The sequence below is a fragment of the Mauremys reevesii genome, linkage group 3 (genome assembly GCF_016161935.1).
Source record: "Mauremys reevesii isolate NIE-2019 linkage group 3, ASM1616193v1, whole genome shotgun sequence".
NCBI classification, from domain to species: Eukaryota; Metazoa; Chordata; order Testudines; family Geoemydidae; genus Mauremys; species Mauremys reevesii.
Genome location: NC_052625.1, coordinates 104,867,279 through 104,893,680, shown reverse-complemented (window position 1 = coordinate 104,893,680; position 26,402 = coordinate 104,867,279). Strand labels below are relative to the sequence as shown.

General features: G+C 40.3%; 1 long non-coding RNA gene across 2 annotated transcripts; it reads left to right on the top strand.

The window, feature by feature from the left end:
* The first annotated feature begins 4,861 nt into the window (after positions 1-4,861).
* Positions 4,862-24,835, top strand: LOC120401687. 2 transcript variants are annotated; one of them, XR_005596646.1, is made up of 4 exons: positions 4,862-5,128; positions 7,453-7,544; positions 13,228-13,358; positions 24,631-24,835. It is a non-coding gene; the product is annotated as an uncharacterized LOC120401687 (long non-coding RNA). The 2 variants fall into 2 exon arrangements; XR_005596645.1 differs by lacking the exon at positions 13,228-13,358 and adding an exon at positions 12,823-12,871.
* Positions 24,836-26,402: the final 1,567 nt, after the last annotated feature.

Sequence of the window (26,402 nt, the reverse complement as noted above, 5' to 3'; positions counted from 1 at the left end):
GAGACGGGGGAAACCAGTCACTGGTCATATATTTAAATCCTATATCATAATGCATATGCACAAAGGGACCAAATTAAGGTTGCATGGGCAAACTTAATTTTGGCAATACTCAACATCTGAGTGCTTGACTTTGTAGCTGTATTAATGTTCTTTTAATGTAGTTTTCTGTGTAACTTCCTAGGTTGTGTTTTGGTTTTTAAAAAACAATACTTTAAAAAACAAATTCCATCATGTGGAGCCATACTGACTTCAGCATGGTTCATTAGCAGGGTTGCAACCTTTAGATTCCCTGCACTGACCTCTGACAATTAAGCTAACAGAATAACTGATAGCACTTGCAAGTTTCAGGCCAGCCACTAGAGAGAGTTGAGGCACACATTTTGCTAATGAGTTTCACAGCTATTGGCTGGAATCAGCGGACTAGTGATAGGAATTCTGGATTCTATTCCTGGTTCTGAGGGGGTGGGGCCAGTCTTAAGGGTGAGCGACCAGGGCAATCGTCCTGGGTGCCAAATCAATATCTGTGTGTGTGTCACCAAATCAGAGTTTTTTTCTCGGCCATTCACGGGACACAGAAAACATTTTCCACCCTGTGTTATGAAACACATAGGGCCCACCTTACTGAGGGAGCATTCTCTAGTCATCACAGATCCTTCTCAGGGCACCCTCAAGCCTGATACCTTCTAGTTTGTCCTCATCCTAGTCCTCCCTGGCCTTCTCCTCACATCCACTCCCCCATCCCCACTCCTCCTCCTCTTCTCAGTCTCCCCCTCCTCGACTCCATGTTCCCCCTCCACTTGTCCCAGTCCCCTCACCCCCTTTTGTTCCTTGTCTCAATATCCCCCTCCCCCATCAATCCCAGAGGCCCAGATTCTCACGAGCCCTGTGCATTCCAACTGGGCTCCCAGGCTGCTTTTTCATTTTCCTCCATGCTGCCTGGGCACTAGCATCAGGAGCATTGACAGCACAGGAGAGACAGTCTCCCTGCTCCTATTTCTAGTGCCCAGCATGACAACGGCCCATGGCTGATGTGAGGGAGAAAGTATTGCTGAACCCCTACACTCCTGTGGGACTTGCTGAGTTATGGATGGAATCTTCAGATAATTTAGCTGCCAAACTGTAAAAAGCCATAACTGAACATGTGCAAAGTGAGATTTTGAGAGGCTCAGAACTTGAACCAATTTGGGCAGAGTTTTAGAGGGACAGCAAAAGGCATATCCCTTACACCAGGGCACTCCTTGTGTCAAATTTCAAGCGCTTGCTTCAAAGCATGGGGGTACTAGAATTTCTCAATGAAACAGTTATATGGATGTTTTAAACATGGGCAGGACAGCATACTTTCCCCTAATTTTGTCCTGAGAAAAGTCTGAACCATTTTGTGATGCTCTGTACCTCGGGAGAACCCCCAGAACCCCCATGTTCATCCTTGTAAAATGATTGTTTGTATCCAATGCAAAGTTTGTCATGTTGGGTGTCTTCGGAAGGCTCATGATGCACTGAGCATGGTTGTTATAGTGATGTTATAGTAACTGTTACAATAATGTTACAGGTTATAATTTCATGTATATAGTTATGAGACTGAAAATGTATCCTCATGGCTTAAGGCAAGCCCAGGCAAAAACTCTCCAGGAGCAGAGGCCCAGGCAAAAACTCTCCAAGAACAGAGCAGCAGTTCTCACCTCATCAGGGCAGGTATGGGACAAACCCAGCCCACTCTCACAGGAACAAAGGATGCTGGCCTAGGAAGCAACAAAAGGATCTGCTGGACTCTTGAGGGAGTCAACCCCCTCTTCCTTTGGTCAGTTTGGAACTGCGATGAGGTAATGCTCACCTGACTCTGAAGGGGTGGGGGCAAAGCCAAGAGGGAAGAAAGGACATGATAAAAGGAGAGACATTTGCTATGCTCTCTCTCTCTTCCACCTACATCTACAGACACCACACAAAGTGACTGAAGCGCTGATCAAAGGGGAGAGCCTGGCTGAAAAGCAACCAGCCAGACTGTGGTGAGAAGCATCTAAGTTTGTAAGGGCATTGAAAGTGTTAAGATCAGCTTAGAATGTGTTTTACTTTTATTTCATTTGACCAAATCTGACTTCTTGTGCTTTGACTTATAATCACTTAAAATCTATCTTTCAAAGTTAATAAATCTGTTTGTTTATTCTACCTGAAGCAGTGTATTTGATTTGAAGGGTGTCAGACACTCCCCTTGGGATAACAAGTTTGGTACATATCAATTTCTTTGTTAAATTGATGAACTCATAAGCTTGCAGCGTTCAGCAGGCATAACTGCAAGACGGAGGTTCCTAGGGTTGTGTCTGGGACCAGAGATATTGGCCAGTGTCATTCACTTGCAAGTAGCTAGGAGCAGCTTACATGCCAGGGGCTGTGTGTGAACAGCCCAGAAGTGGGGGTTCTCACAGCAGAGCAGGGTAAGGCTGGCTTCCAGAGTCAAGGATTGGAGTGACCTAGCAGATCACTGGTCCAGATAACACCAGAGGGGAACATTACACATTTTTTCTGAAATTAATCAATAAAAATAATCAGACTGAGGCAGACACCTGGCATGGAAAATTTAAGCCCAAATGGTTGAAGTGTGGCAAAATTATAAACTGGAAATAGAGTCTTATTCTGGAAAGTTTCAGGCTACCTGTGTTGCCTATAATGAGCTGAACTACTTCACATCTGTAAAAACTGGGTGGGTGGGGGTAAAATATTCCAGCCTTGAATGTCTTTTTCATTTAAAAGTCACTAGATACATGCTAAATAGACAAAAATCATCTGTCTTACTATTTAGTTATGCTCATATGATGTACACATCAGACTGTATTAAAGACTCAGCAATTACCACTCCACATCAGCTATGGTATAGTGGAATTTCCTAGTTTAATAATAGCAAGAAACCACATGAACTGTCACATGTTCTTGGTTTTATCACAAGAGTTTCCATATTTGATGTTTTTCTTAAACCTTCAGATCCTGGGGTCATGTGAATGGGAGAATCTCCGTTTTCCTTTAAAAAAATAATTCTAGCCCTCCTGGTTGTATGATTTGAGGTCAACCTGAAAGCTCAAACATCGTAAGATGAAGACTGTAACATTTTTTAAAAGAGTATCATGATTTTAAGCCAATGATTTTTCAGAAACTGACTCCTGATTTTTGATAGCTTGTGGTATTGCAATACTGAATTGCAAATGTTGTACCTGAGGCTTCTAATGTTGAGTTTTTAAATGGTGCCTACTGTAGGTTTTATCACTTCAAATGCATAAATTAGGTATATCACAGACAAATTAGCAGAAAACTAATTGAAATGCAGGTGGATTCTTACGTCTCTGTACTAGGAAATTGTGCACATATTTAAGAACAGTTTTCACCTTTTGCGCATGTGAAATTCACAGTCAGTTAGACATCAGTTATCATTAGACATCAATAATCAACACTTTGGTTTACATATTACATATTAGAATGCTTTGGTTAACTTACAAAAATCCCCTCACCTGCTGCATTTTTGTAAACCTTGCAGAAAAGAGTCAAGAAAGATGAACTACTAAATTAACTTCAAATTTAGTTGTGAGAAATGATATGTCAAAATAGCTTTTAATATTAATGCTTAGAGCACATGAATGCCTAAAGTTTCTAGATCCTGATCCAAAGTCCATTAAAATTAATGGGGGCCTTTCCATTGTATTCAATGTATTTTGCATCAGGCTCATAACAAGGGGGAAAACCATTTAATTTAAAAAAATGATGAAACTTGGTGATATTTGTCCTTTGTAATGGAGAAGGAAAGCCAATATAGCTCTTGACAAAAACGTTGGCATCATAATTGCCAAGTACACTGTGGTAGCACACAAAAAGTAAAATTATTTGGGACAATGCCTCTTTGGAAGGAGTAATTCTGTGATATCAGTAGTCACGTCAGCTAACACTTTTTAAAAATCTTAGCTTGTATATGTTTGTGTAAACTGTAAAATAAAGTTTGTCAGTATGACAGCTTTATGAAAGCTGGTCTCTAGTTTCTAGTAATTTAAGAATATTGGCACTTATTGAAAGAACAGATGGTGAAACCACTCAATATCCTATGGAAAGATCTTCCTTTAATGTTGGAACTTACACTAGCTAAAATGTGGTCTTAATTCAAATTTAGAAAGCACATTAATAGGAATGTACATCAGTGCAGAAGTATCCTCTTAATTGATACACCCAAGTGGAAACAAACATGCTAATTAAGCGATCATCCTGATGGTAAGAACCTGATAGGAATACACAATGCTGGGAGACGTTCATTTTTATTTCAGCAATTGCCTTAAAAATAATAGAATACAAAGCTTAAAATATTTAAACTATATTAAGGTATGTGACTCATGTAACAACCATAATAGAACAAGGAATCAGCATGAAGTGAACAGGGCTGTAGTGGAGAACTTTATTACACAAAACAATCTCACAGCTGCAGACTACTTTGAATAGTCTTGTGGACAATATCATATAGGCATTTTAATTTGACTAGGTGTGCCAGTTTTCTATCCATTGGTCACTGAAATGCATTGCACTTAATCTGTTTCCTACAATCATTTATTTTAAGCAGACATTTTAACAAGGTGCCAGTTTAGGGTCTGATCCTGAACTTTTTGTTCAGGCAAAATTGCTTTTGGTTTCACTGCACTACTTGGAATTCTTAGTGCAAAATCTTTCATGTGTTATATTTTGGTTTGAGAATAGTCTGCAATGGATTGAAGCCACAAAATTTGCATCCAAATTTTTGAACATTCTTTTTCACAACTGCATCTTCAAAGCCTTGTAACTTGATACAGTATTTTTTGTCCCATCACAGTTTTACCACAAATATTCTTCCACTTCAGGAAGGTCGGGGTATCAGGCCACTAACATCTTCACACAAGATGTTTCCTGATGAAGGAGAGAGTGTTGAACTGCATTCTTACTTGGCTTCCACACTCCTAACTTTCCACATAGGAGTTTTTGCTGGGAAAAAAAAAAAAAGGAGTTACTGGGCCTTGGGTTCCTGGTTGCTATTTGTGGCTCCTCTGAGAGACAGCAGATCTCCAGCAAACTCCTTCAGGTTCTTGTATGAGGGACTGTAAGACCTTCCCATGAAATGCCTGCTTCAGAGGTGAGTAGATTGATCACATTAGAGAACTATGTTAGGGTAGTGCTTAAAAGCTTCTAACAATATCAGGGCTCCATTGTTCTGGACTACATATAGTATAAATGCATACTAAGAGACGGTGCCTACCTTCAGGAAGTTTACTCTCTAAATAGGTGTAGTTTTAGAGAGTGTAATCTATTTTTTGGAATGAGAACACAGCTAATGTTTTCAAAGTGGCACTAAGAGGAGGGCAGCCAAGTGCCTCCTCCAAAACAGCATCTAAAACAACTAGAGAACTGACTAAAACAGAGATATTCTGAACTGGTGGTGACATGGGGCCATAACTATCCTATCCTTTCCACTTTGCTAACGGGTGTGTGGGGGGAGAGTCTCCGCTAAATCCCAGTTAGCTGGTGGGAGCTTCTTGGGAATGAGGGGATAGTCCTAGTATGGAAAAAACTGAGAAATTCTGATCTACTGAATAGCTGAATCAAATAGGTTTTATCACAGAAGTTCTAAAGCTGATTGGCTGGAATATTTTTTTGAGACTTGGAAACCTCCATCTAACCCTTGTCACTAGTCTTGAACCATTTGTTTTTTGTGCACTCAGACCAAGCAGTCTCATACTTTGATTGATATTTACCTCACTGAACATCTTCCATTCATCTGTCTATTGTGTTTATACCATGTTCATCACCATAGCATAAAATGTATAATCGTATGTGAGATATTTATGGAAATTTTTTATTCAGGTTGCCCATTTCCATAATTTAGAAGATTTCATGAGCTCTAAAAAATAGTCCTCTCTCTCCTGTTAATTCCATGCACTTTGCTACAATGGACATTCATTTTAACAACTGAAATTTTTGTTTAACTTTCTAATTTCTTCCTTGATTAAAAAATTTCAGCTGAAAATAATGAATGGACACTAATAATTTGCATGGACTTCACAGCAAGGAATTTCATCCCCATGGAAAGTTCATATGCATGTTACAATACTGTATTGTACAGTACTTTATGAAATACTACAGCTTAATATTTATTTCATTTAAATACAAGTAAAAACAATAGACTTCTATTCCAGGATGTAGGCTTCCCAACAAGACATTAAAATGCAATCCATCAGACTAGAATAAAAATCGTATAATGTTACTGCAGTATTTTTGGTATCATTTTTATGAGGAAAGTTTCAAGAAGAAAGTTTTTAAGAGAAGCACCAAGAAATGGGAATGTTTTCACATGATAGTCTGATTCTTGTCAGTCCACTTCTTGCAAGAAGGAGTTTTTATATTAAAAATTAAAAGTAGAGTTTGGTATTAAATAATGCCTTGATCCTGCAAAGAACTCTGCATGGGCACAGGGATCTTCTTGCACAGGGGTTATTTCAGGATCAGAGCTTAACTCAGGGTGCAGTATGTGAAACAGACAAAGTCCTGGTCCACCCTAGAAAATGGTGTCATCTTAACTATGTTGCTCAGGGGTGTGAAAAATCGACATTTCTACATGGCGCAGTTAAACTGACCTACACCCCCCCCCGCCCCCCCGTTGTAGACAGCACAAGGTGAATTACCCTATGTTGATGGGAGAACCTCTTCTGTTAGCATAGGTAGTGTCTACAGTGAAGCTCTACAGTGGCGAAGCTGTGCTGCTAAAGCATTTCAAGTGTAGGCAAGCCCAAAGAGCACAAGGTTAAAATTGTATGAAAGTATCATTATAGACCTTTTTGAAAGGAATGTATTTTAAAGAGGGATTTGAAGGAACTGGGGGTGGGAAGCGTAGCAGATTGGATTAGGGAGGAGATTCCAGGTGAAGTAGATTGGGCAGAAAGAGACATGACCCTAAGAGTGAGAGACATTAAGTGTCAGATTTTTAAAGATATTTAGGCCCCTAACAATGTACATAGCTGCCTAGTGGGATTTTTAAAAGAGTGTAGGCATCTGACTCCATTGAAATCAGGCCCTGATCTTGCAAACACTTAAGCACATGCATACCTTTACTACTGTGGGTAATCTCATTGAAATCAGTGGACCTGTCTGTCCATGCTTGTAAAGTTAAGTACATGTGCGAGTGTTTGCAGGATCAGAACCTAAGGATCAGTTAGTCAGATGATTTCTAATATTTAGAAGATTATAATTTTGATTTAGTCAATTGCTATATCAAGAGGGGATGACTTTGGATATGGCTGTGCTCCCAAAGCACTGATACTTTCAAAAGAGGTAGTCAGTAGTTGTATTCATACCAACTTAGCTCTTAAATCTGAAAAAGTTTATCCATTGTGCATAATCCTGCTGAAGTCAATGGGATTACTTTCAATACATAAAGCTAAGCATGTGCGCAAATCTTTGCAGGATGAGGATCTTAAACTTCCAAAAAATTAGTGTGATTTTTATTCTGAAGAAAAAGAAGAACAACAACAATTCCTTGGACAACCCATTGTAAGGTACAAATTCATATATTTTTGTCTAAACCATGATGCATTTTTAATATTTGTCACTATCCTTCTGGTTGAAGGATGGTGCCTGAATGATATCATTAAAGGTACTATTCAGGTCCATCTCTGAGTTTCTCTCTATTAAGTTTGCATTTTTGAATGTATTATCACAGATTCTGACAAATGATTGATTAGGTGTGACACAGAAAAATAAAGTATACTTGACATAAAATGTCCTGCACTGGACTGTCAGTGCTTTTCTAGCTAGGTGAGCAGATATTTTTCTCCCTCTCTTTTCCTGCCAGTTCATTTATTTATTTTACAACTGTAATTAAACTAAGTTAAACCATTATAGTTTTTCCTGGGGTTTAAGTGTACCATTGTAACACTCAGAATTTAAAAGAAAGAATATTTGGCTCACAGACCACATATAGTAAAATGGAAATACTAAAGGCATCAAAAGCATACAGTATTTAAATGACAAATAGAGAAAATAATGCATTAGCAAAGTAGCTTTATTCTTCTGTTCATCATACAATCTGAGGTTCTTTGCCAAGGAAAACAAAAATATGATTGTACTATTAAAATGAATTCTTACAGATAGTTTTTACAGGATATTAAATACCTACATGGTTGCCATGCAAAAATGCAAATGGCTTTTTTAGGTACTACAACATATTCATTAATAGATAATCATTAACTTTGTATTAAAGATTAAATGCCACAGTGAGTGATTTGGGTATAATTGACCAATATTCCAACCATGGAAACAGACTGTTCATGACAATGCATTTGTCAAGAAGTTTCAAACAATATTAATAGGTCATGAGGATGTGGGAACTGGAGATTTAAGTATATTGCATCTCTCTCTGAATTTTCCAGACTTGTTGCAAAAACAGACCTCATACTTTATTTTAGTGGCAAGTTCTACTGCACAGCATAATGAAATTAATTAGTAGCTGTGTATGACACAATGTTTTGATAAGTTTCAAGCTCAGGAAATTGAAATTGGCTAAAAACTGTTTTGTTTAAAAGAGAAAATTTCAACCTTTTTAAAGACAATTTTTCAGGCCTCAAAACTGTCACTGAGTTTATCTTGTCTATTGATGTGTGAATCTTTAAAGATTTAGCAGTTTGGGGAAAAAAAGATCCTAAAAGGTTTAGATTTCTGGCTGCACAAATTTCAAATAGTAATATTCTCTGATCCACATCAGAATTGTCTTAAGTATACCATCTTTCATTAGGGGATAGTCTGAGCAAGATGTGAGAAATGTTAGATACAGAACTGTCAGAAAGCTAGTGGGGGTTCTCAGAGAAGCTTAGTACATACCATGGATAAATTATCCAATCATTTTTTCATATAATTTCCTACTAAAAAATCACTGTTGCCTAAATGCATTCAATACACCTTTCAGAACACATATTTGTTACTTTTGCACTTTAAAGAGAATGCCCTATGCTTGCTGAGTGACTTGTTGCTCTATTTTTGATGGAGACCAGAGTAGCGTGAGGTCAAAACTGTCATTCTATTTCCCCAGGTAAGGAAGATCCTGGGTAACTGAAGTTGATGGTGGTAGATGAACTGCTCTTTCATTCCTTTTTACCACCTGACTTCATAGTAACATTGACTGCAAACTAAAAGAAAGCTAAGACTCCCACTCCTCTGGAGAAGCTATTTGCTGCAAAGTAGGAGGTGAATGGAAGTGACAATTCCACTAGTGTCAATCAAAGACTTATAAGTAGTCTCCATGAAGGTTCTCAGAGCTTGTTACCTCCAAATCAGAGACAATCTATAAGATGGAATTAGTGCTTTACACAAGAAGATACATTGTCAAGTGCAGATTGACAAGTGTCATTTTAGAAGAACATATGAGTTCAAAAGGATTGTTAGGATTCCTGAACATTGCAATATCTAACTTTTAAGCACCTACAAAAATCAAAGGAACAACACTATGATCTACAGAGCCTGAGTTACACACTTATGCTCCTTATATAATGAATGGGGAGTGCCAGGTGACCTCTACACAATCTACACACATTGATGCTGGTAAGAGCCCTGCCTCTCTCAAAGTCAGGCACCTACATACCCCCCTGATTTATCTTTGCTAGTGATTTACAAACCAAGGGAAGAGTGCCTCCGCCTAACTCATGCGTGGGGCCTGATCCAGTAGCTATGCTCAAGCCTGGTCTACACTACGCGTTTAAACCGGTTTTAGGAGCGTAAAACCGATTTAACGCCACACCCGTCCACACTAAGAGGCCCTTTATATTGGTATAAAGGGCTCTTTAAACCGGTTTCTGTACTCCTCCCTAACGAGAGGAGTAGCACTAATATCGGTATTAACATATCGGATTGGGGTTAGTGTGGCCGCAGATCGACGGTATTGGCCTCCGGGCGGTATCCCACAGTGCACCACTGACCGCTCTGGACAGCAATCTGAACTCGGATGCAGTGGCCAGGTAGACAGGAAAAGCCCCACAAACTTTTGAATATTTCCTGTTTGCCCAGCGTGGAGCTCCGATCAGCACGGGTGGTGATGCAGTTAAAAATGAAAATAAAGAAAGAGCTCCCGCATGGACGATGCGGACGTGATCGCTGTAAGGGCAGGCAAATCTGTTCTATCAGCGCTCCATTACAGAAGACGAAATTCAAAATCATTTTTTAAATATCTCCAGACAGACGCCATAGCAGGGACTCAGCGCACTGCTGCGTGACAAGCGTAACGGAAAGCCAAAGAATCAAATGGATGCTCATGGACTGGAGGACTCAAGCTATCCCACAGTTCCTGCAGTCTCTGAAAAGCATTTGCATTCTTGGCTGAGCTCCAAATGCTTCTAGGGTCAAAAACAGTGTCCGCGGTGGGTCAGGGCATAGCTCGGCAATTTACTCACCCCCCCACCCACCCCCAGAAGTGAAAGGGAAAACAATCCTCTCTTGACTCTTTTACATGTCACCCTATCTTTACTGAATGCTGCAGATAGACGCGATGGTGCAGCACTCAACACCAACATCCTTGCTCCCCCCACGCTATGGCTGGCTGATGGTACAATACGACTGGTACCCGTCCTCGTCATCAACCTATTAGCACATGGGGCAGTGCTACGGTAGCCCAGGAAGGCTGGGGGAAGAATGGAATGAACAGGTGGGGTTGTTGCAGGAGCACCCCCTGTGAATAGCATACAGCTCATAATTTCTGCAGGATCTGACACAGAGCAGCTGTGCTCTCTGGTTCTCTGATACAGTGGTTCTCTAGTACACTTGCCCATATTCTAGGCAGGACTGATTCTATTTTTAGATACCAAAAAGGAGGGATTGACTCAGGGAGTCATTCCCAATTTTGGCTTTTGCGCCCCTGGCTAAGAGCAGCCAGGGGCACTTATGACAGCAGCAAATGGAACAGTGCAAAAGGACTGGTAGCCACGATCATCTTATTACCAATTTATGGATTGGTAGATGGTACAGTATGGCTGATAACCATCTCTGCTGTCATGCAAAAGCAAAAGCATGCTGCTGTGTAGCGCTGCTGAATCGCCTCTGTCAGCGGCATCTAGTACACATACGGTGACAGTCACAAAAGGCAAAACAGGCTCCATGATTGCCATGCTATGGCATCTGCCAGGGCAATCCAGGGAAAAAAGGCGCGAAATGCTTGTCTGCCGTTGCTTTCCCAGAGGAAGGAGTGACTGACGACATTTACCCAGAACCACCCACGACAATGATTATTGCCCCATCAGGCACTGGGATCTCAACCCGGAAATTCCAAGGGGCGGGGGAGGCTGCGGGAACTATGGGATAGCTACGGAATAGCTACCCACAGTGCAACGCTCCAGAAGTCGATGCTAGCCTCGGACCGTGGACGCACACCACCGATTTAATGTGTTTAGTGTGGCCGCGCGCACTCGATTTTATACAATCTGTTTTACAAAACCGGTTTATGCAAATTCGGATTAGTCCCGTAGTGTAGACGTACCCTCAGAGGCCATCTAACTATGCATGATGCTGTTACTGCTACAAGCTTCCTTTAGCCTAGGGGCTACAGTACTCACCTTGGAAGTGCTAAAGCCCCTATTCAAAACCCCTACAGCTACCTGAGGAAAAGGTATTTGATCAGGGATCTACCACCTCTCAGCTGAGTGACTTAACCACTGGGCTATAGAGTTAGTCTCACTCCATGGTGAAATTAATATTCAATTATGTAATTAAATTGGAACAGCTTCAATAGGAGAGAGTGAGGAAGCCCACCATCAGAATGCTCTATAGCACAGTGATTAGAGCACTTTCCTGAGAGGTGGGTAAAGCCTTGTTCAGATCTCTCCTCCTCAGGCAAAGGGTGAACTCGACTTACATCCCAGCTTAGTGACCTGACCCCTGGGCTAACTGTTATAAAGGAGGCTGAAGTAGTGCAGTGACAGTGGAGGCATCATGTGTAGTTAGATGGCCCCCAAGCACAGCTACTGGATTGGGCCCCACACATGAGTTCCCCTGATTTGATTGCAAAAGTAAGTCCAGGATGCAGGGAGCACCTGGGTGCCTAACTCTGAGAGTCCCTATCGCTTAGCAAAAGGAGAATTTCCACAACTATTGGTGGTAGTAGTAGGGGATAGTCTGGAGCGGAAAACTCCAGCCTCTGGAGTGGAAACAACCAGGTAGGTCTGATTCCATCCAGCCAAGGGCAATGGTGCACATATTGCCTTAGCAAAGATCTACAATGACTTAGAGCTATGGAATAAGGCTCTCTATAATTCCAGTAGTAGCATTTATAAATGTATTTGAAGCATACAAATTAAAAATGCAACTACATCAGAAGTTCAGAATAGCAGTTTGATTTAAATGTAAATTAACAAACTCTCCATTCCTGCAATCTCACAGAATTGCATAGAACACTGACTTTAATTAAGATGGGCAAACTAATTCTGATAAAAATAAGGAATGATCCCTACATTTGCCCAACACTCAAAATAAGTCTTTTTAGAGGATGGGAAGAAGAGAAGCTGTTAAAGGTTAATTTTTCTAGGATCATATGTTTCCTCTCCAATATTTTAGAATAAAAGGTTTAGAAAGTACGACTAACTGGAGATATTTATTTTAATTGAACCTCAGAGGTTTTGTATGTTTGCACATCATTAATTATTATATCGGCAGTGAAACCACCTTGTATTCAAAATTAGGTTACGTATGTTTAGCCAATGTTGCACTCTGAAAATTCTTTAGTGATCTAAAATCAAGGGATATAGCATCTGATTAAAAAAACATAGTAAGCAATAAACAAATTCCCATTGATTTCAGTAGGCCCAGTCCGAAGACCATCGTCCTTTATTTGGAAATCAGCTGAAAGGTATGAGACAACAAAGTCATAGCAACAGAATAGTGGAGACAGGTGCTTCCTAGAGGCCTTAACACGGGACTGTGAGAGAAAGGTTTGTAGGATCAGGGTCCAGGTACTTGAATACAAGGTCTTACAATCTAAATAGGTAAATAGATGGAACACAATAGCAATAATGAAGTTAGCACATCTTGTAAGTTCCCAAATTTTTGTTTGGCGTTTATAATTTTATTTCTTATCCTTATTTCTGTATTGGGATGTTATTAGTTATTATTTTCTTGTGCTTGGTGCTGTGCCAACATAAAAGACCCTTTGGTTCATATGCTGTATGACACACGCTTTACATAATCACATTTTCTTTTTTGTAGGGCACCTGCCTCACTCGCTGCACAGGATGAATGTAAAAGGGGGCAGAATTAACATTGCAAAGGCAACTGTAAAATGGGCATTTCCAAACTTTCAACTTTGCAACCTGAATAATTTTTTAATGTTGTTTTTGGTATGTAATATGTATAGTGTGTGTTTATTTCCTATATAATATACACACATTCTAAAAATATATTTTTAAGCTTACTTAAAGCTGTGTCTGAGAGTGAGTACTCTCACCCATTGAAATCAGTCAGGAAGAGAGTCTTTCATCAGACTTGAACTGCCCGTTTCTTCATCAAGGACACAACATCCATAAAGTAGGCTAAAATATATCCACTCATGACACTAACTTTATCACAGGAGGCTGTGTAACTTAGTGGACAGAGCACTGAACTGGAGACCTGGAGTCTATTCTCAACACTGCTAATGATTTGTTGTGTTACCTTGGGAAAGTCACTTCACTCCCCCATGCCTCTATTTCCCTATATGTAATATGGAGATAATGATATTTAACCTCAAAGTGCTTTGAGACTGATGAGAAGTGACACACATGAGCTGGGCTATTATTATATTAAAATCTGATCACTCAGATTTCATTTAAAAAGCAATCAAACAGCCTCAGGGACTTCTTGTAGTATTTGTCCGCTTCTATTACTGATGTTTGTGTAAATACTTTAAAATAATATTTTCAGTGGATTTCCTTGTTGGCTGCATAAACCAAACATGTTACAAGGTGAAATCCTGGTCCCACTGTAGTCAATGGGGTTTTTACTATTAGTTTCAGTGGGGCCAGAATTTCACCAACAATGTCCAAGATAGAAAATTAAGATGCTTATAATAGTTTCCTTAATAAAGGACAAAGGTCCCGTGAAATCAGTATATCATGTATACCACCTGCCAGTGGCTCATCCAAGTGGGATCATTTCTTTTGCCTCCTATGATCTTTATATCCAAATACTTGGACATATCTCAATGGACTAACTGGGAACTATACATTCAAGAAATAGACAGGAGTTCTAAGCACTCCCTCAGCTTATCTATTAGTACAAAGATCCCTCGATGTTGGGAGGAATCCATAATGGCGCTCCTTGGTGCATTGTGGGATTCCAGTGGGGAATTGTCTCTCTACAGATTATGAGATTGGGAGGCATGGATCTTCCTCTCCCCATGGATCACAAGGTGCAAAGAAAGTCTTGTAGAGGAGTTTCCTGCCATGAGTTGGAGACTAGCTGTTCTGCAAATCTGGATAGAAATATAGCATTCTCTTGCCTGTGTTGTAGTCGATGCTAGTTAGTGCTGTAGATTAGAATAGCAGGGCCTGATCTAAGTATCAATAGAACTGCTCACTTTAGCAAACATTTGGCTTGCAGCATCAAGCCTGTGGGTTATATTTTCTACAGTAAAATACAACCTATGTAACATATTATGTAATACATTAGTTTCCTACTGAGATGCTAATCTCTGTATGAGTCTACTACACAGGTTACAGTATTCTACAGACATTGTCATCTCTACACGAGTCTTCTGTACAGATTAGGGTATTAAATAGTGATTGTAGAATCCATAAAATATTTAATGGCAATATTTTTCTAAGGTGCTTTTAATTTTCTATTTACATTGAAAGTAAAGCTCTGCAAATTGTAAGGCTGGAAGGCACCTCAAGAAGTCAAGTCCAGCCCTGCACTGAGGCAGGACCAAGTAAACCTTGGATCACTTGATGATTGCCCTGTTCTGTTCTTTCCCTTTGAAGCATCTAGCATTGGCCACTGTCAGAAGACAGGTTATTGGGCTAAATGGACCATTGGTCTGACCCAGTATGGTCATTCTTAAGTTCTTAGAACATTCCTGACAGGTGTTTGTCCAACCTGTTCTTAAAAATCTCCTCTCAAGATGCCTGCAGTGACTCAAGAGCATGAGTACTAAACTTGGGGCACACTGCTAGGAAGCAGGGCACAAACTCCAAACTGATTGTGTATTCTATATTTTGATTTCACCAAGCAATTATCAAGTGTAAACTCCACAGGTGCTGTTAACAGCCTAAACACAGAGTCAAAGAAAGTCCCCTTGGTACTCCAATCTATCTTACCACCCAGGTGAGCTTACCTTTATGATAGATGCTGCCTTACACCAAGAATCACAGCAATATTCAGGTTACTCCCAGTCCTAAAGGATGAGTCACTTACCCCAAGTCAATTACACCTTAGATCCCATACCAAGGAAAATGTTTGTAGCCAATCATATAATAAACTATACACAGATTTATTTACAGAAAGAGGAAACAAAAGTTATTTACAAGGTTAAAGCAGGTAAACATAGATTCACAAATGAGTTATAATCTTAAAAAGAATAGAAGCTTCTATAAAAAAGCAAGCGCTATATGTCCTTTAGGGCTAATCCAAGCTAAGCAGCTGGGGACCTCTTGCTTATGCCTAGAAAACTGTGCCCCCCAGAGTCCAAGCAGTTCTTTCTTGTTATCCCCCTCCACTTTTGTACAGTGAGCTGCAAAATCAGCTTATGGGAGGAATCCACTTGCATGACTCCTCTTCACAGTTGTGGGGGGAATATCTTCTGTCCTCTTTATTATCCCACAACAGTCCTTCTGTGTTGATGAACCTTTCCTGTTGGGCAGGACGTAACACCTTCTGTTGGAGATTAGTATTTCACACTAGTTAATGTGTCTCTCCTGTCTGATGATTTACACCAGGACAGAGTCTTACCATACAACTGTGCAAACATTACCTTACAATAAGGGCTACAGATGTTATAAGTGAGATTAATGCACCAACTCACAAGCATTCAATAAAGTCTGAACACTAAACACATTTGTATAGTTCTATACCTATTTTAACAGTAATAGCACATAGGCGAGTCAGACTGACTCCAACTATGTATTTGTCAGTGTTCTACTGAGACATGGGGACTTTGGCATGAGCTGGCACCTGGCCAGCGTCACACCACCAGTACTGGGACTTCCACTACCTCTCTTGGAACCTTGCTCCAGACCTTACCTACCCTTATAGTTAGAAAGTTTTTCCTATTAACCTAAACCACCCTTGCTGTAGATTAAACTCATTGCTTCTTGTCCTACTACAGTCAGTGGAGTTCAATTGATCACAGTCCTCTTTATAACAGCCCTTAACACATTTGAAGACTATTATCGGGTCCCCCTCATATTCTTTTCTCAAGACTAAACATGGCCAGATTTTTAACTTTTCCTCATGGGTCAGGTTTCTAAAATTTTTATTATTTTTGTTGCTCTCCTCTGAACACTCTCCAGTTTATCCACATCTTTCCTACTGTGTGGTGCCCAGACACAGTACTCTAGACTGTGACTTCACCAGTGTTGAGTAGAGTGGGAAAATTACCTCACTGTCTTACATAAAACACTCCTGTTAATACAATCCAGAATGATATTAGCATTTTTGCAATTGCATCACATTGTTGATTCATATTCAGTTGTGAACTCCTATGACCCCCAGATCCTTTTCAGCAGTACTACTTGCTAACCAGTTGTTTTCCATTTTGTAGTTGTGCATTTGATTTTTTTCTACCCGTGTGCAAAGTACTTCAAATATTTTTATTGAATTTTATCTTGTTGATTTCAGACCAATTCTCCAATTTGTCGAGATCATTTTGAATTCTAATGCTGTGCTCCAAACTGCTTGCCACCCCTCTCAGGTTGGTGTCATCTGCAGATTTTATAAGCATACGCTCCACTCCATTATCCGAGTCATTAATAAAAATATGGACTAGTACCAGACCCAGAACAGACACCTGCAGGATCTCACTAGCTACACTCTCCCAGCGTGACAGTGAAACATTGATAGCTGCTCTTTGAATATGTTCTTTCAACCAGTTGTGCACCCACCCTTGTAATTTCATTTAGGCCACATTTCCCTAGTTTTCTTATGAGACTGTCATGTGAGACTGTGTCAGATGCCTTCCTAAAATCAAGTCAGTTTGATACCAACAATTTTTGGAAAAGTGTTGGGAAAATTTCATTTTGGGCATTTTTATCCTTTTTTAATAAAAGGCAAGAAAATGAAGGACCAGATTCACAAAACTGAAGTGGAGGGAATGCCTGCCCTCTCATACCCAGTAGCTCAGTGGTTATAGCCTTCAGTTGTGGTATTAGAGACCTAGATTCAGATTTCCACTCTAGAGCACTCCCACACCAATGCCTTAACTACCAAGTTATAGACTACTCTGGGGTGAATTGCTGTCAGTCTCATCTGTTGAAGATAAAAAGAACCATTTCATTTAATACAATTATTAGGGCAGGGACTTGGGTTTCCCACCACCCATGACTCAATGACCACTCAGCAGGAGAGACTGAGAATGCCCTAACCACCTGGCTGTTCTGGGTAGGCCCCTCACCTGGAGGGGGAGACGTGGGTTTGAATCCCTGCTCCAGAGCAAAGACTTCAACTGAAGTCATACCCCTTTCAGGTGAGTGCCCTAACCACTGGACTATTGGATATTGGTGGGTATCTCCTCTTCTGTTTTGTGAATGGTGCCTATTAAAACCCTTTGTGAATCTAGCTTGAAAAAGGGAAGGGTTTAGTTTTGACTGAAACATTTTTCCAAACCAACACAAAATCATGAAACGTGTCAGTTGCTCCGAATATGCACTTTTTCAGTGAAAAAAAAGTTTTGGATGAAAAATTTCACCCAGCTCTGCTAGAAAGAAATAATCATTTTCTGGGATTACGACCTCCATGTTTTATACTCTTTGTACTACACTTTGGTTTCCTATGATGATTGCCATCGCTGCAGGGGTCTTCTATATGTTTTTGTCTTCTACAGAGTATGGCAATTAATGTCTTCTGCAGTGATTGTAATCTCTGTAACATTCAGTGATGCATATCAGATTGTGGTAGCACACATTCTGTTCAGAGTCACTGATGCATATGCAGTTCTCTGCTGTAACTGCTGACACATAACCAGTCATTTCGCAATGAAACCTATAATAAATTTCCTTTTCAACTAAATTTTGTCAAAACTGGCACCTAGATACTAGGATTGGTGTTTATATAAGTACCTAAGACACAGAAAACTAGCCTATGTTCTACGGTAGTTCTCATGTAGGTCGAAGTCCATGAAAAGTGTGAACAGGTGAAAATCAGACCATATTGTAGTATAGCTTCTCAAGCCTTTAGACACATTTTTTTTAAATAAAATGGATGTTACGCTTACAATATCCACAGTTCAAAATGGGCTTGGCTGATTTACTGTGAACCATCGAACACACATCTCTCCTGGCTTCTGTGGAAATGAGAGAATATTCAGGACAAATGATGGTTTATAGGTTTTTATGCAAAGATGTGGAAGGGATTTGTTCTCCCTCCCCCCTCTGGACAGAAGGTTTAATATAAGGCTTAGAATGGACTGACACCATACAACTCATTAATAAAGGAATGAGAGTGGTCCTGCATTACTGAACTCTGACCTACATCTCTGACCTATCTTCTGCCACATTTCCTTCCTGCCCCTCCATTCCATAAAAGCCAACCTCAACACTCCCTTCATTTTCTTCTCCATTTTCTGCTTCTGTGGCTTCTTCCGTGCTCCATCCTGTGCAGGGAACCTCTTTCCTTAAACTTGACTACCAGGCTATCATTCAGTCATCTGAAAGTCACATTTCTGTTGCCTCAGCTACAAAAAATGAGCTAGTTAAAAATAGCCACATTAATTTAAAAAAACTCCAAGATGTGTTCAGGCATTAGGTGAATAAACCCATGATCCTGTTATTGTAACGCTTACACTGTGTATTGTCGTGTCTGCAATTACTTTGTATATACTTAGGGGCACAGATTCACTGTTCTTGTGCCTTTTGGATGAAAAAAAGTAAGGATGATTAGAGGAAAACTAAGACAGCAGTGGGCAAGAGAAGAATGAAAATAGGGAAAGGCAAGGCACCCTCTCACTTCTTGCTCCCTTTCCTCTCTAAACAGTTACCTTTGTTTTTGTTTAATAGAGTAAAAAGTCTTGTAAAAGCTTTTGTTGTTGCTGCTGCTGCCACCTGGCACCCTGCAGAGCCAATATGGCTTTCCAAGGCAGCACAGCCTCTAACCAGAACCTTCAATGGCTGTGGAGTTTGGATGGATGGGGCAGCTACAGAATCTGGCGGTATTGGTTGCAGCAGCAACTTTCAAAATACGAATGCATCAAACATCTGTACTAGTTCCTGGAACAGTCTGAGGAAGTTTATTAGTATACCAGGTAAATAAGCATAGTTGGTGTATAGTTCCTTAATCTAGGCCATTACATACCATCTCACTCATTCCTACTGTATTTTTCTAGCTCCTGGCATGCAGATTTTATTTAATTTTTGCAATCCTTCAATTAACTTTGCCTATTGTGTTGGCTTTGAGCTTTAGAACATAGAATCATAAGACAGGAAGAGACCTTGTGACCTACTCCCCTGAACCAAGCCTTATCTAGACCATCCCTGACAGGTTTTAAAACGTGGCAAGTTTCAATGCATCAGTGGATGAAACAGAAAGCAGTACTATTACACACATAGTAGTACCATTACGAAGTTCCATAATAGTACCCATATAGATACTTATACTGATACCAGTTACTATATTGATACCAATAACAGGACCCTTCTCATAGCTATACTAGTATCAATACCTATATCAATGTCTGATTAATGTCAGAGCAGGTATTCAATATTTGAATAATCTGGAACAAATGGATTTGTCAAATCCCTACATCCTGGCATTAGTCTCAATTGTAAAGAATTTAAGAGCTTTCACCTGTATCCTTTAGTGATATATTGTTTATGTTGCTAAAGTACTGCACAGGCTAGAACAATAGAGGTGGATTGAGTTGCATTTGCAGAGCTGGAGTAGGGTGTTGGCAAGCTCTTTACATAGCATCTATGCAGTGATATTAGTTCACTTTTATGAACATTTAATTCACACAAAATGAAGGATGAAAATTATAGTCACCCATAACTTTATCATCTTCTGAAATCAAGGATTGTCTTGTATCTTTTTTCCACCTCAAAGCAACTATTCTCTCAGAAACAGGGATTTGGGACCCTCAAACAATCTCTTCTACTTTGTGAACCAGTGGGTCAAAAGCAGAACAGTCTTCAGCTTCTTGTGCTCGAAGGATAAAACAAGTTGTTTATAACAGGGTCTATTCTCAGTGCAGTTTATTGGTTTATAAAAATGTTTTTGTTTTAAGATCCCAGAATAACATCACTGGGATACAATGTCCAGACCGGAAAGTACTCAATCAGAGGAGAGCTGGACAGGGCACTTGCCTAGAGAAAAATGTGAACTGTACTCTGTGTACCTTCAACTGTGTGTTTTGCTAACAGCAGACATCTGGGAGCTGGAACAGTAGATGAAGGTACCGCAATCACAGTTTTTCACCCTGCCATCTCTCATTAAGCCTCCATGCATTATAAGCACTACTTGAACTATTGGCCCTGTCCAACAACAATGGATGTAGCTCTACAGATGCCTCATTGAGGGTTTGGCCTCCTGTTTTTAACAGCTGTACTCTTGCAGGCATGGAGGGTTTTGTATGTGACTGAGTAAACGTAAAAGTAGTTCTAATACTAGGAGGCTCAGTGTCAAGGATATTCACTTGTCTCTCAACTTCAGCAGAGTATTTTTCTGTTATCTGCACTTAGGAGTAGCAAGGAGACAGGGTGAGTCCTTGCTCCTCCCCCTCAACCCCCAGGAAATTCCTTATCTGATCATACTGACTGTGCAATGTAGGTGATACTGCCTCTATAAGTGCTTGGGTTGGCAATGGCAACAGTTGTTGCAGTCAGTATGAATCAATTCTGTGTTGTATGTTGCCAGGCTCTAGGCAGCACTGTTCATTCCAGGTAGGCAAGATATCAGTTCAGACTGTTCTCCCCCTTAATATAGAATGTCTCAACCAGTTTTCCCATGAGGTAGCACTTTCATCATGTGCAAAACACTTGATTTTAGGGTCACCTTAAATGTATTTTGTCTTGTAGTCTGAATTTTACTATTGCTGAGAATATGAAGGGCAGGATCTTATCACCACACTTCATATTTCTGAAAGCTTCTGTGATGTTGCAGTGAATCCCCAACTAGCACACTATGCTGTAGAAGCTAGTAAATGCCTTCAAAACATCATGTTGGCATTCCTGCTTTCCGAATGGACAAACATTAATGCAATGTGGATTCAGTGTCAAGTGCTTATTAGCAAGCATAGTTATCTTTAATATGAAAGGGCAGCTGCAAACGCTCTTGTCAAAGGAATTGCCTGTTTTTATCCATTAAGGAAACAAATCTTTTTAGTGCAATTTGATGCATGGGTCACATTGTGTCTAGTTAGATCAGCCTGTGCTGTATCAAAAATACACACTGAATGCTGAGTAAGCCCAAAGCAATACAGTACAGGACACAATTTCAGCCAAATAAGTGGGGAGTTACAGATGCATCTCCCATTAACAATTACAAACATTGAATTATCTCTCCCATGTAAAGCTTTGCATAATTGACTAGGTGCATTATAAGCAAAGGTGGTATTAGCATTTTGGGGTGAGCTTCCAAAGAGTATACTGCCACACCCTTGAAAATGTTAGAAGCTGTGCTAACACCTCTATCCATATGGTCAGTATAAGGATTATTTGAGATGATGTTTTGGCATGTCTGGAATTTAACAGTAGAGAGTTTTGTGTGTATTCTGGAGAATATTAGCCCTCATATAATGCTTTTACAAGCATTAGCTAATTAATTCTCACCACACCCCTGTGAGAAAGTAAGTATAAATAAAAGCAGAAAGGGTATGGTTTGACCAAGGCCTAAGAGTGGGAATCTGTGTAAGGGTCAGGATTAGAAAGAACTCAGGAATCCCCTGTTCTCATTGCTGTATTTAGTCCATGCAACTCTGCACTACAAGGCTCAGTAGTAGCTACTCTCTTTTGGAAGCTCAGGACACCAAGAAACCCAGGGGTCTTATCCCTTTATGCACCTGCAGTTCTAGAGGAAGCCAGGAGAACATCAGGCATTCCAGTCCACTTTATGCTCCTCTATCACCTGCAGCCTGGGACATTTTATGGACTCCTCACTGAGCTTTGTTCTGTAACCAGTAGTGGTTGATCTTTGCCCAGTCATTCCCCAACCTGCATTTCCCCTCCACAGCCTGGCCTCCCTTACATCTGTCCATCATGCATGTAATCTCCTTCTGCCTCCATATTCTCTGTCCTACCCATGTATCCTTTCCCATCTTCTTCTCATCTCTGAATCTTTCCCACCTTCTTCCCATATCTTAATCTCTTCCACCTTCTTCCCATCTCCATCTAACTTTCAATTTCATCACCTCTCTCCTTTCCCCTTTCCTAGGACAAGAAATACGTCTCCGTACCCTTTTTACCTTCCCTTCAACTTCTGCCCATCTTCATATGCTACCTGACCACCCTAATATCAGGAAAAAAGTAATATAATTGTACCTTATATTTTAAAACAACTCCAACCCCCTTCAGCTTATGGAGCGTACATACAGCCCAGAAAAGTTACCTCATTTAGTAATGCACCCTTATCTACTTCCTCACCCTTTCTTTTGCTGTCTGCTGGGTTTGTTTGTTTTTCTATTTTCAGATAAATCTGTGTAGGCAGGTACAGTCTTTGTGTTTGTTCTTTGTTTGTTCTTTTGGCATCCTATAGTTTGGTATACTACTCCTGTGCTACAGTGCTTCCACTTACCACACTCCCCTCCCACATACGTACAACCCCTCCCCTCCTTGTGTCCAGAAATCCTATTAGATGCTCAACTGTGGACCCTGCCCAGGTACAATAGCTGGTTGGGAAAAAGCTGCAGTGGCCCTAGTGCCCTCTGGCCATCTGCAACAGCCCAGGTGGCATAATCCACCCCATTCACAGGCATAAATTCTGGCCCTCAGTGACTGTGGAGAATAAGTTGTGCAGAAACACACATACAGAGACATGTATATAGGTAACTCAGAGCATCTACTAAGAAATGTGGTTTTGGAGTCTTTGGTGTTGAGTGGTTATTTACTGGTATAGTAACAAAATATGATTTCCACAAATCAGAACCAAGTAGTCAAAAAATTTGTTGCGCAGGCCCTTAGTTACATCATCCCAGTGAGGGATACTATGCAGGAATATAGATAATAAAATCTGTTTTGAATGATTTTAAATTATTTTTAATGCAGAATGTTTCATATGGTATTTCAGATTTTTTTGGGAGGGAGAGGGATTTTTTCTTCATCGAAAACATATCTCTCTCCTGCTCCGTGCTAAATGTTGGCATGTGAAGAAATGGAAGCAGGACCCACCCCACAGCCACCCCTTTATAGCTAGTGGCAGATTAAGACTAAATGTGACTTGGATGCATTCTAAAAAAAGTAACCCAAACAAAAGCAAAGTATTCCTCCCTCTCCCATTTCTGTCCAATTCTGATGCATAAACATTCGTTTTTGCAAATTACTTTTTAATAAACAGCTGTTTTATATAAAAACTTTATATTTATGGTCTAAACCATTGGTTCTCAAACTTGTTTGATCAGTCCCCCTGTCTTTGTGTCTGTAGTCATTCATATCTAACCCCTACAAGTACATATATCACCACCCAGCTCTGAAGGAAGAGCGGAGATCAGGGACTGCTGGTCAGGCACCCAGCTTGAAACGCAGTGCCATGCAAGAAGCAGCAAAGAATTAAGAGTGGCAATGTGAAAAGTGATATTCGTCAATATCCCCTAGTTGGGAATCATGATTCAGTTTCTTGGTTGAACTTGTCACAACATGTAAAATGAGCAAAGCAGTCCCTCATCAGGTGGGACTCGAAAAGAACTAGTTTTTGCCTGAATGCTTTCAACTGGGTGTACATGTCACAGATAAGCCCATTTCCCCCTTGTAGTCTAAGACTGAAGTCATTCATGTGCTTGGTCAAGTCTACGAAAAAAACTAATTTCCAAAGCCATTCACTGTTTGTGAGTAAAGGTAGAGGTTGTTCTTTTTTAATTTAAGAACATTTCAATTTCAGTTCTAAGCTCGAAAAATTATGACCTTTCCACAGCTAAGCCATCGAACTGAAGTGTGTTAGGGCAAATCGTGATATTTGTATTCTATTTCCACCAGAAATGCTTGGAACTGACAATGGTTAAGTCCATGCAAGCGAATGAAATTCATGTCATAACACATGACAAATCCAAATATTTCCCACACAATACTTGCTGATGAAGAATGTAATGAAGAATCATAGGCTTGGGACAGCTCGCACTTTCACAAGCTTTGTAGATTTGTCCAACCAAACCTTTTTTTGAACCACACATGTTTCTACCTCCATCGATTGTAACACACTTCAGTTGTTTCCATTGCAGGTTGTAGTGAGAAAGTGACTTTTCAACTTCTTTGAAAATCTCTTCACCTCTGGTTGTTCCAGGCATACTATGCACAGAAGCTAGTTCTTCCAAAACTTCAAAATTACTGCCGACCCCGCGAATAAACAACAGCAGCTGTGAAGTATCGGAAACATCGGTTGACTCGTCAAGTGCGAGGGAAAACCACTCACAGTTCTTAGTCTTTTCATTCAGCTGTAAAATTATATAGCTGCCAAGGTCCTCGATTCTGCGAGCAACTGTGTTGGTTGAAAGACTAATTGTCTTAAATAAATCTACTTTTTCGGGACATATTTCTTCGGTTGCTTGAATCATACATATTTTAACTCGCTCGCCATCAGTAAATGGTTTTCCTCATTTTGCTAATAGGTGTGCCACTAGGAAGCTGGCTCTTGTTGCAGCTTTGTTCTCAGATTTCTTCTTCTTAAATATAAACTACTGTGATGATAAGCCACATTTCATAGATTCTAATTTATCTGAATGTAGCTTTCCAGTAAATTGAGAGTAGTTCGACAAGTGCTTGGTTTCATAATGTTGTATTTTTTTAGCACTGCGATAGTTTCGTTACATATTAAACACAATGCTTTACTACCTGATTTGATAACGAAATAGTCCACACTCCATTGTTCTTTAAACATGCAACATTCAGAATCAACCTTTCTCTTCTGTCCTTTTCCCAACATAATCACCCCAATAGCAATGGACTTAAACACAACAAATATACTTTTGTCACTAGTCTGACATGCACTAATACAAAAAACGAGGGAAATAACAATGACATCTGGCTCCTTCTGCCACTACTAACCTACCTACTGTGTGCTCATTGGCCCTATGACCCTGGCAGGAATGCAGTGACGTCATGAAGTTCCACCGCCATTCTGGGGTTTCCGCTGCTGGTTCCTTGCCAGCCGGGGTCCCACCGCTGGCCCCATCCAGTGCCCGCTGCTGGCCTGTGTGAAGGAACCCAGGCTGGCTGAGGGCTGAGACCCGAGCTGGCAGAAGCCCGCGGCGGGAACCCCAGAGTGGCGGCAGGCTGGGATTCCCCGTGCTGGATCCAGCCAGCCGGGGTCCCGCTGCCTGATGTTGGTTGGGGGCGGGCGGACAAATCAAAGCCACGGGCCGTAGTTTGGAGACCCCAATCTAGACCATTCCTGACAGGTGTTTGTCTAACCTGCTCTTAAAAATCCCCAATGATGGGGACTCCACAACCTCCCTAGGCAATTTATTCCAGTACTTAACCACCCTGACAGTTATGAAGTTTTTCCTAACATCCAATCTAAACCTCCCTTGCTGCAGTTTAAGCCCCTTGCTTCTTGTCCTATTCTCAGAGGTTAAGAAAAACAAATTTTCTTCCTCCTCCTTGTAACAACCTTTTATGTACTTGAAAACTGTTATCATGTCCCCTCTCAGTCTTCTCTTTTCCAGACTATATTTGAAAAAAGATTTTTGTTTAAGACACAATGGTCATTAGTCATTAGTACTCTAAATAAAAGCACTTCATTAGTCCTATCCATGCCCTGAAATATGTGTTTATTCTCAAGTCAAGGGTACAATTCAAAACATCTTTCTCTTTTTTCATCAATCCAAATTTTTTTTCTGTACTAGGCTTTTGAATTCCTTTTGGTTAAGGCTATTCTCTGTCAAACCTTATATTTCTTATGTGTTCAGCTGCTTTCTCCATCATTTCATTCCCTGTTATCATGATAAATGCTGGGATCCAAGCAATGCTATGTGTATCCCCATCTGTACTAACTCTGTTATTAGAAATATAATTTCATTGATTAAATCACTTCTACCCTTTTTTATTGCCATAAGG